The sequence below is a fragment of the Oncorhynchus nerka genome, linkage group LG16 (genome assembly GCF_034236695.1).
Source record: "Oncorhynchus nerka isolate Pitt River linkage group LG16, Oner_Uvic_2.0, whole genome shotgun sequence".
In the NCBI taxonomy this organism is placed as follows: Eukaryota; Metazoa; Chordata; class Actinopteri; order Salmoniformes; family Salmonidae; genus Oncorhynchus; species Oncorhynchus nerka.
The window spans coordinates 22,220,016-22,231,014 of NC_088411.1; the positions used below are offsets into that span (position 1 = coordinate 22,220,016).

The 10,999-nt window shown below is 42.4% G+C and overlaps 1 pseudogene; it reads right to left on the minus strand.

Moving 5' to 3' along the window:
• Positions 1-261: 261 nt before the first annotated feature.
• Positions 262-10,185, minus strand: LOC135561177 (uncharacterized; annotated as a pseudogene).
• Positions 10,186-10,999: the final 814 nt, after the last annotated feature.

Below are 10,999 nucleotides of genomic sequence, written 5' to 3' on the forward strand. Positions count from 1 at the left end.
AAGCTCTCTTGTAAGGAAGGTATGTGTCTGGTACCTCTGAGTGGAACCACATGGAGCAGACATGGTCTGGCGGTAGTGTAAGATAACACTGGTGTTGAGGTGTGGTGGACTCTTTCACCAGAGAGTGCAGTATAGGTGTTTATACTGGCTGGAACACATGCACTTTTCATTGACAAGGAAAATGTGTGTGTGAATGTACCTTCTGAGGTTTCCTGTGATGTCATACTAAGCGATCTGTTGGCTCCACCCCACAGCCAGGAGCTAATTGTCATAGAGACAGGTGATCCCTGTGACCTCTGAAAAGGTGGCATGCTCTAGCTTGTGTAGGTTGAGGCCGCTCAGTAGCTTCCACACCTTTTAACAGACAGAAAAATCACATCACAGTAAACTACATCTGTGTCCATCTAAAGTTGTTCTAACTTAATCTTAGTCAATCCACCCCCCTCAGAGAGAGAGACACAGCTGCATGTGAGCTCTCACATTTTTCAGCATGTTTTTTTACAAAAGGATAGATTTGGAGTTAGATAAACTTGGATTTTTCAGCAAGGACATGTGCAGGATGCTACCCTCCACAACATGGCCTTTGCTCCAGATCAAAACTCCAAACCTACAACCTAATTTTGACCAAAATTAATCTGAGAGATTACTGCTACCAAGGTTTCCTTTTTCCAAGCTATACGGAGGGTGCTCAAGCAAACAAACAGCAGAAACCTGAGGACACCATCCAACCTGGGACTGAATGAGTAGTGTTTGGTCTGATGCTATTTTGAAAGCCAAGAAGAAAAATACATTTAAAAAATTAAAAATAAAGTAGATTACAATTATATATTTTACTTTATAGGGACTTAATGCATAGTTAAGGCTGCCAGGCCAATTAGCACTGAGGTGTGAAGTAAAAGGTGTCGAGGCCTTTGGGCCCAACAAGTGACAGGAGTCTTTGAAGCATCCTCTGAAGCCCCCTCCTGCTGTTCAAAGACCATTCACTGGCATTTTCTACAAGACATCTGCCTCCATAAATAACAGCTTCTCGATTGGATTCCACCTGGCGATCTGTTCACCATCTGCCCTGGCCTGTCTCCCTCTGTCTGGTACAGGTACCCCCACCACACTCCCCCCTCTTTCCTGAGCTTTCGCTCGCCTCCAGCAGACACACACTGTTGGGGCGAGTGACTCTGAACTTACAATGGCTAGCCCCAAGTTGTTATTTTATTTTATTTTTTCTTGTGCATTTTGCTGTTTGCCTTATGACTCCTGCATGCTTCGTTGACTACAAGATTTCTTTACCCAACTGTGGGACAGACTATGTTTGTTCCCACACTCAGGACTCTGACACTCTATTGGTTACATAGACTTTTGGCCTCCCATCCTATTCTAACCAAGTCTCACCGGCTTTGTATTCATGTTACCTGATGAAATTGCTGTACAATATGATCTTGTTGCCATCTGATGCACATTCAGATATCATAAATCAGCACTGCAGAGCTCTCCCTGTCCTATGCCGTGCCTTGACTGTACTACTGTTGTTGATATCTGGAAATGTGCATGTACACCCTGGCCCATCTACTGTTGCTAGCCACCATTCTGACTTCTGCTCTGATATCTGCTTCACTGATTTCTGCTCTCGTAAAAGCCTGGGATTTCTGCACGTTAACACTAGAAGCTTATTACCTGAAATGGATCAATTGAAAGTGTGGGTTCACAGCTCCAATCCAGATGTGTTGGTCATTACTGAGACGTGATTAAGGAAGAGTGTTTTTAATACAGATGTTAACCTTTGTGGTTATAACCTTTTTCGGCAAGACAGATCTTCCAAAGGTGAGGTGGGGGGGATCTTTACCAAGGCTCACCTTCAGTGCTCAGTTGTCTCCACCAAGTCTGTCCCCAAACAATTTGATTTGCTGGTTTTAAGCGTTACACTTTCAAATAGCTCTTTGTTGACTGTTGCTGGGTGCTATCGCCCTCCATCAGAACCAGCCTGTAGCCTACCTGTCCTAAGCTCTCTCCTGGCCCCTTACACTAAGTCTGAATTTGTCCTGCTAGGTGACCTAAACTGGGGCATGCTTAAACCACCTGACCAAGTCCTAAAGCAATGGGACTCCCTAAATCTTTCTGAGATTATTACCAATCCCACAAGGTATGACTCCAAACACACAGAAAAGGCTACTCTCCTCGATGTATCCTCACAAATAATCTTGTTGGGTATCAGTCTGGTGTTTTCTGTAATGATCACTGTTTTACAGCCTGTGTTCGTTATGGCTGCTCAGTGAAACAACCTGTCCTGATTTGTCATAGATGCATGCTAAAAAACTTTAATAAGAAAGCCTTCAGTCATAAACTGGCCTCTGTAAAATGGTATATAGAATCAGCTTGATCCCCTCTGTCGAAGACACTTGAACCTTCTTTTTTGATATTTTCAGTGGTATTGTTAACAAACACGCCCACATAAAGAAAATTTGAATTAAAAACAGGTTCAGCCCCTGGTTCGACTGTGAACTTGTAGAGTTACTCCACCGCGAGAATTCAATTTTTCGAAAGGCTCGGCACACACATACTCAGACTGACTGGCTCTCGTTTAGGCAAATGCGAAATAAGTGCACTCAGGCTATCCGGAAGGCCAAAGTTAATTACTTTAAGGAGCAGTTCTCTCTCTGTGGGTCTAACCCCAAGAAGTTCTGGAAAACGGTTAAAGACCTGGAGATAAACCCTCCTCCTCACAGCTGCCCATGTCTCTTAATGTTGATGATGTGGTTGTTACTGACAAGAAGCACATGGCTGAGCTCGTTAATCACCACTTCATTAACTCAGGATTGTTATTTGACTCAGCCATGCCTCCTTGCCCGTCCAAAATGTCCTAATTTCCCACCCCTTTCCCACTATCCCCGATGCTTCTCCCTCTTTTTCCCCTACCCCACTACAAAGTTTCTCCCTGCAGGCAGTCACTGAGTCCGAGGTGCTAAAGGAGCACCTTAAACTTGACCCTCAAAAAACATCTGGGTCAGATGGTTTAGACCCTTTCTTCTTTAAGGTTCTCTCGGGTATGCAAACTGGTTTCCGCTCAGGTTATGGATGTGTCACTGCAACCTTAAATGTCCTCAATGATGTCACCATTGCCCTTGATTCTAAGCAATGTTGTGCTGCTATTTTTGTTGACTTGGCCGAAGATTTTGATACGGTAGACCATTCCTATCCTTGTGGGCCGGCTAAGGAGTATTGGTGTATCGGAGGGGCCTTTGGCCTGGTTTGCTAACTACCTCTCTCAAAGAGTGCAGTGTATAAAGTAGAGGTCGACCGATTATGATTTTCCAACGCCAATACCGATACCGATTTATTGGAGGACCAAAAAACGCAGATATCGATTAATCGGCCAATGTTTTATTGTATTTATTTGTAATAATGACAATTACAACAATACTGAATGAACACTTATTTTAACTTAATATAATCCATCAATAAAATCAATTTAGCCTCAAATAAATAATGAAACATGTTCAATTTGGTTTAAATAATGCAAAAACAAAGTGTTGGAGAAGAAAGTAAAAGTGCAATATGTTCCATGTAAGAAAGCTAAGGTTTAAGTTCCTTGCTCAGAACATGAGAACATATGAAAGCTGGTGGTTCCTTTTAACATGAGTCTTCAATATTCCCAGGTAAGAAGTTTTAGGTTGTAGTTATTATAGGAATTATAGGACTATTTCTCTCTATACGATTTGTATTTCATATACCTTTGACTATTGGATGTTCTTATAGGCACTTTAGTATTGCCAGTGTAACAGTATAGCTTCCATCCCTCTCCTCGCCGCTACCTGAGCTCGAACCAGGAACACATCGACAACAGCCACCCTCGAAGCAGCGTTACCCATGCAGTGCAAGGGGAACAACTACTCCAAGTATATGAGGGAGTGACGTTTGAAACGCTATTAGCACGCACCCCGCTAACTAGCTAGCCATTTCACATCGGTTACACCAGCCTAATCTCGCTGGCAATGCTTGAAGCATTGCGAAGAGCTGCTGGCAAAACGCACAAAAGTGCTGTTTGAATGAATGCTTACGAGCCTGCTGCTGCCTACCATCGCTCAGTCAGACTGCTCTATCAAATCATAGACTTAATTATAACATAATAACACACAGAAATACAAGCCTTAGTTCGGCAGGGTAGCCTAGTGGTTAGAGCGTTGGACTAGTAACCGGAAGGTTGCAAGTTCAAACCCCCGAGCTGACAAGGTACAAACCTGTCGTTCTTCCCCTGAACAGGCAGTTAACCCACTGTTCCTAGGCCGTCATTGAAAATAAGAATTTGTTCTTAACTGACTTGCCTAGTTAAATAAAGGTAAAATAAAAAATAAAAAGGTCATTGATATGGTCGAACCCAGAAACTATCATTTCGAAAACAAAATGTTTATTATTTCAGTGAAATACGGAACCGTTACGTATTTTATCTAACGGATGGCATCCCTAAGTCTAAATATTGCTGTTACATTGTACAACCTCCAATGTTATGTCATAATTACGTAAAATTCTGGCAAATTAGTTTGCAATGAGCCAGGCGGCCTAAACTGTTGCATATACCCTGACTCTGCGTGCAATGAACACAAGAGAAGTGACGCAATTTCACCTGGTTAATATTGCCTGCTAACCTTTCTTTTAGCTAAATATGCAGGCTTAAAAATATATACTTCTATGTATTGATTTTAAGAAAGGCATTGGTGATTATGGTTAGGTACACGTTGGAGCATCGACAGTCCTTTTTCGCGAATGAGCACTGCATCGATTATATGATTATACAACGCAGGACACGCTAGATAAACTAGTGATATCAACCATGTGTAGTTATAACTAGTGATTATGATTGATTGATTGTTTTTTTATGAGATAAGTTTAATGCTAGCGAGCAACTTACCGTGGCTTCTTACTGCATTCGCGTAACAGGCAGGCTCCTCGTGAGGCAGGTGGTTAGAGCGTTGGACTAGTTAACCATAAGGTTGCAAGATTGAATCCCTGAGCTGACAAGGTAAAAATCTGTCGTTCTGCCCCTGAACAAGGCAGTTAACCCACCGTTCCTAGGCCGTCATTGAAAATAAGAATGTGTTCTTAACTGACTTGCCTAGTTAAATAAAGGTGTAAAAAATATATATATATATTTAAATCGGCAAAATCGGCGTCCAAAAATACCGATTCAGATTGTTATGAAAACTTGAAATCGGCCCTAATTAATCGGCCATTCCAATTAATCGGTTGATCTCTAGTATAAAGTCAAAAAATCTTTGGGAGTACCCAAAGAGCTCGATCCTAGGCCCCACGCTCTTCTCAATTTACATCAACAATATAGCTCAGGCAGTAGGAAGCTCTCTCATCCATTTATATGCAGATGATGCAGTCTTATACTTAGCTTGCCCCTCCCCAGATGTTGTGTTAAATGCTCTACAACAACAAGTCTTTCTTAGTGTCCAACAATCTTTCTTCGGAACACCTCCAAAACAAAGGTCATGTGGTTTGGTAAGAAGAATGCCTCTCTCCCCACAGGTGTCATGTTGTGTTGCTACCATTGTTGTCTTAGGTCTCTCTTTATGTAGTGTTGTGTTGTCTCTCTGGTCGTGGTGTGTGTTTAGTCCTATATTTATATTCGATTAATTTTGTATTTTTAATCCCAGCCCCCATCCCTGCAGGAGGCCTTTTGCCTTTTGGTTGGCCGTCATTGTCGATAAGAATTTATTCTTAACTGACTTGCCTAGTTAAATAAAGGTTAAATAAAAATACAAATAATAAAGGAGAAGGTCTTAACAGATACTTGGAGAATGTATCCTGCTTTTCTCATTTTCTTAAAATAGTTATCAGACATCAATAACATGGTTGGGTGGGTGAAAGCACAGGCTCTACTGCATAAAGCTACAGTTGCTTATACCAATCCAGGTTGTTAGTTCAGTGATAACAAAAAAATATGGAGAGAGATGAATTGATCATTTGCAAACAGGGTCCTTGAGAAGTTCTGGTTCTGTTGCGTGCTCCAGTGATGATTCTTCTGTGGGAGGAGTCTATCCCCATCTCTTCCTCTACGTGAACACTGGTGATCTTCAGACTCAAGAGTCCCTATTTCTACGTCCCACAGTGACACAGACAAGTCATTACATCCGGCGATGACCTACACACACATAGAAAAACACACGATACACACACACGGATGTAAACAGGCACGCACACACACACACAGACATAAACACACACATACAGTATGCACACTCTTGTGTGTGTATGTGTAGATGTGACAGTGTATATGTGTATAAGATTCCATACACTCCTGTTTCAGTGTGTTGGCACCATGGCATTGTCTCCCCTCTCCTCATCCCTCCTCCCAAACTCTCATATGCAGATAACATCTATGCTGGCTGGGTGGCATACAGATTTTTAGCAAATTTCCAAAAAATAACCCTTCACAAAAGATAGTGTCAAATCCCTTTTGTCTCTAATAGTGCTGAGCTGTCACGCCCTGACCTGAGTATTCTTTGTTTTTTTTATTGTTTTGGTTAGGTCAGGGTGTGACATGGGTGATGTATGTGTTTTTGTACTGTCTAGGGGTTTTGTAGGTTTATGGGGTTGTTTATCATCTGGGTGTTTATATATATCTATGGTTGCCTAGATTGGTTCTCAATTAGAGGCAGGTGTTTATCGTTGTCTCTGATTGGGAACCATATTTAGGCAGCCATCTTCTTTGGGTATTTCGTAGGTTATTATCTATGTCTATGTCTAGTTGCCTGTGTCAGCACATTTAGATTATATAACGTCACGTGGCGTTCACTTGTTGTTTTTGTATGTTTGTTTCAGTGTTCTTTCTTCATTAAATATAGAAAATGTATTCATATCACGCTGCGCCTTGGTCTCCTCTTTACGATCGTGACATGAGCAATTAACTGAAATGTCAGTTATTTTCCTACGTCGGTTCAATTATTTGAAACAATTTCTTTCCTTTTTTCTGAACTCAATGCTCACATTGCGCTGCAGTTTCTCTAGAGATAAATCAGATCATTGCCGAATTTAGTAAGGAGTTGTAGTTTCCAACAGGCCAATGTTCTACATGGTTTAGCACAGAAAAGTTAATAATTAACTACAATGAAGCGGTTCCACAGTCTGACCGTAGGGTCCAGACCACACGTCACCAACTGGTTAAGAGATCTGCTGAAGTCAAAACAGGTCACACCCTGCAGAGGAGGGAGAGAGGGGGTGAAGAGCGAGAGCGGGAAAGAGGGTGGGGGAGGAGAGGGAGAACAGCAGAAGAGAGACAGACATAGGGAAAGGGAGGTTAGGATTTATGGGTTACTTAATAAAATGTAGCATAACTAAAAATTCTAAAAATACTTCCTTTCCCAATTAGTTTATAATTGGGAACTGTTGAGGACGGCTTCATTGTTCAACTGACCAAAGCTAGACAGTTTATTGCAGCACAAAATGTGCCCTCTCAGAAGCCATAACGACTAATAGAAAACATCCCCTCCCACTTGAATTACTTCTTCACATGTTTTCTCCCCAGTAAAAGCCATTATATATATATATATATATATATATATATATATATTACATTGGTTATAGGGTGGGAGTCAACGACAGTGAGCAACATCTAATTTCTAGATAAAACACAGTTATTACTCAAAATAATTCTGACCAGGTGAGTTTCATCATTCTGCGGTGTGACGGTTGACCTCTGATGTTATTCATTACTCTCCATGACTACGTGTAGATTGCTACCATGAGAGAATCTGATTATGTCAGAGTTGACATTTCAACTTGACCTGGGTCAAGGTCACTCAGACCTTCTCTGTCTATTAAAACCCAACCTTGAGTGCTGTCAAAATCTGATAAAGAATAAGGCTGTGTGGTACAATAACAGCTACCCACTGCTTTTTGTATCATCCAATAGAAATGGTGGCACTTTATACCTTGCTTACTCCATAGTAACAACACAATAAATATGCATAATAATGTAGATACTGTGTAATATTATTACCTTATTGATTTCCCACACTTAGGGTTTTCTCCTGAGTGAGACATGCATGATGAATACTGAGGAGGCTTCGCTGATCCTGTTGATTGGTTCCTGTTGGACTGCGGAGATTTTTTGGTAGAAGTCACCAATATCCTGGTAGGAGACATGTTCTCACCCATAATGCCAGTTAACCCATTTGTATCCTGTCACCAACCCTGGTCCTGGAGAACTATGGGGTGTCGCTCACTTAGGAAAGAAGCCTGAAAAACACCATACCCTTTTGGTCCCAAGGAAGGCATGCTAACCACAGTGCCAAGACAAATAACTCCCTTGGAAGAGCTTGTAATGCAGCAAGCAATTATACAGTCATTTCAGTGGTGTGCAGGGTTTTGTTCTAGCCCAGCACAAAGTAAATGGAGATAATGAGGCCTACCTGCATGTAGATTCTCTTCAGTGGTTGTCCTCACTGAAGGGGCTCTCAAACAGTCCAGTGTGATGTTTGAGGAACCATAACAGATGGACCCCTCCCCTCTCATCTCCCCATTGCAGCAAACAGCGCAGCCCTGATGACTGGGAGGAATAGTGGCCAGATTGGTCAAATGTTCAGATGGGACATTTATTTTAGCACAAAGAGAATTAGGAATTTTAGCTGTACTTTTGTGTCATACCAGTAGCAGAGGGAGATTGGGACATTACTGACAACAAGAGACACTCAGTCAAAAATGGAACTTCAATTTATCAAATCAAAAGCAAAAGTTACACTTTGAGTTTTTTAAAAGTTAACAGTTAAAAGTCAGCTAGACACCAAACAAGTGGACGTCCTTAAAGCAGCTGGTTGTGGACACGTCAACAAAGTGGAGGTCCCTGCTGCTGGTTGCTACAGCGTCCTTGTGGACATTGAGCATGTAGACGGATCAGTGGTCCAGCCCCTGAACCTCCTTCTGTTAACCCCTTCCTCTGCAGGGTCTCCAGCCAGCTGGGGACATACATAAGATTGTGTGTGTGTGGTGTGTGTGTGTCTGCTAACTCATTCACACATTATCCCACTCACCTTCATAGTCTAGAGGACATGTAGTCAGCGGTTCCACAGAGTGGGCAGCCCCTCTTTACTGACACAGATGTAATGGAGTGGGGGGGGGGGGGTAGAGCACCTCTAGGCCTGGAGGTGTTGTCTCTCTCTCTCTGCACTTCTGTAGCAGGCAGCTACACAGCTCCTTCCACTCACATGACACGTCAATCTATAAGAACAGCAGGACATTGGTGTGAACGAGAATTAGTTCTCAATAGACTTACTTGATGAAATTGGGAAAACAAACAAACAAACAGCAAACAGTTAAACTATACATAACAAAGGATTATAGTTCACATCAAATCAAATGTATTTACATAGCCCTTTGTACATCAGCTGATATCTCAATGTGCTGTACAGAAACCCAGCCTAAAACCCAAACAGCAAGCAATGCAGGTATAGAAGCACGGTGGCTAGGAAAAACTCCTTAGAAAGGCCAAAACCTAGGAAAAAACCTAGAGAGTAACCAGGCTATGAGGGGTGGCCAGTCCTCTTCTGGCTGTGTCGGGTGGAGATTATAACAGAACATGGCCAAGCTGTTCAAATGTTCATAAATTACCAGCATGGTCAAATAATAATAATCACAGTAGTTGTCGAGGGTGCAGCAAGTCAGCACCTCAGGAGTAAATGTCAGTTGGCTTTTCATAGCCGATCATTAAGAGTATCTCTACCACTCCTGCTGTCTCTAGAGAGTTGAAAACAGCAGGTCTGGGACAGGTAGCACGTCCGGTGAACAGGTCAGGATTCCATAGCCGCAGGCAGAACAGTTGAAACTGGAGCAGCAGCACAGCTTCACATGTTACCTCATTAAAGACCCTTTCCATCCATCTGCCCTGGCTGTCTGGACCAATCACAGAACTCATCCCTCCTTCTCCTCCTCCGTCTTTCCGTGCACCTCTCCAACTCCGCCGGGACCCTTGTCCGAGAGTGTGTGATTGGTAACTGCGTCCCTCAGCAACAGCAAGTGTTCTAGTCTAGTTCTAGGGCTCCCAAGTGGCACAGCGGTCTAAGGCACTGCATCTCAGTGCAAGAGGTTTCACTACAGTCCCTGGTTTGAATCCAGGCTGTATCACATCCGACTGTGATTAGGAGTCTCATAGGGCGGCGTACAATTAGCCCAGCGTTGGCTGGGGTAGGCCGTCATTGTAAATAGGAATGTGTTCTTAACTGACTTGCCTAGTTAAATAAAGGTTCAAATTAAAACATGTTTTGTTCTAGTTCCTCCTGAAGACAGGCATTCTGGCCTGCATCCCTGTAAATGGGAAATATTTACTGTCCCATTGCAGTAGACACTTTAGATACATATGAAACAGTCAATTATAGATAGGCACAACGTGTTTATTGGATAGATATAAATTCCATAAATACTGTAGTGGCCATTCTGTAAGGCATAATATGAATGCCTTACAGAATATGAACATGTAGCACTCCCCTCTGGCAGCAGTAAGACTGCACACATTGTGACCAATTTCAAAGACTAGACTAATTGGATCCAAATAACTAACCAATTTCATGTGGTAGGCCTCCTTGAAATTACTGTGTGAAAGTCACAAAAAACAAATGCGCTAAAAAGCGATGTTGTATTGAGGTTGAAACTCAAGTTTCCTTGTATTGTATGTATTTAAAGTGTACTTGAAGAGAGACTTCACTGTGTGAGGGAGACTGCTAGGCATAGGGGTGCCCCTAAACCCCTGTCTAGTGTGTCGCCAACCATGATGAGGACAGGCTTGTTGGTCCCGTTGCCATGGGAAACCACGGGACAATCAGTCACATCTCCACATTCTCCTCTCTCTTCCTGGTTAATCTAGGCATGCATGAGTGCCCCTTTTAGATCAGGGGCAGTTCTCGCAATCAACCCACCGGCAGGGATATGCAGTCAATGAGACAATGAAACTGTTTCTACTCCAAAAGGGTTTGGAATTAGAACTAAGATGTACATTTGCTCTACTCAGAGAGCT